The sequence below is a fragment of the Dipteris shenzhenensis genome, unplaced genomic scaffold, assembly GCF_047967505.1.
Source record: "Dipteris shenzhenensis isolate YYH24624 ecotype China unplaced genomic scaffold, Dip_SZ_1.0 scaf0426, whole genome shotgun sequence".
NCBI classification, from domain to species: domain Eukaryota; kingdom Viridiplantae; phylum Streptophyta; class Polypodiopsida; order Gleicheniales; family Dipteridaceae; genus Dipteris; species Dipteris shenzhenensis.
The window spans coordinates 29677-30000 of NW_028239732.1; positions in this window are offsets into that span (position 1 = coordinate 29677).

Here is a 324-nt window from a genome sequence, read left to right on the forward strand (position 1 = left end):
ATCTACCTCTACCATATAGGATCCAATGACTGCTTGAGGCCCGCCAATGGCGGTGTGGATGAAACAGCAGTGGTAGAAAAAACCGGGGATATAGACGGAAGAGGAAGAATTTTATTATCTCGGTTATCCTATTCCGTAACGAGCCATTGACGTAAGTCCTACATCTTCTTTCCTCCCTCTCCCGTGGACCAGATCAGAGGTTCGGGTTCCGTGGGAAGAAGATTGTACCACGAGAGCTCAAGGGGGTCAAGTTGTTGTTACTATCAATGCATGATACAGATCCTGCTGGTCTGATTGTACCCTAACGTCAATCCAGAGAAGTGG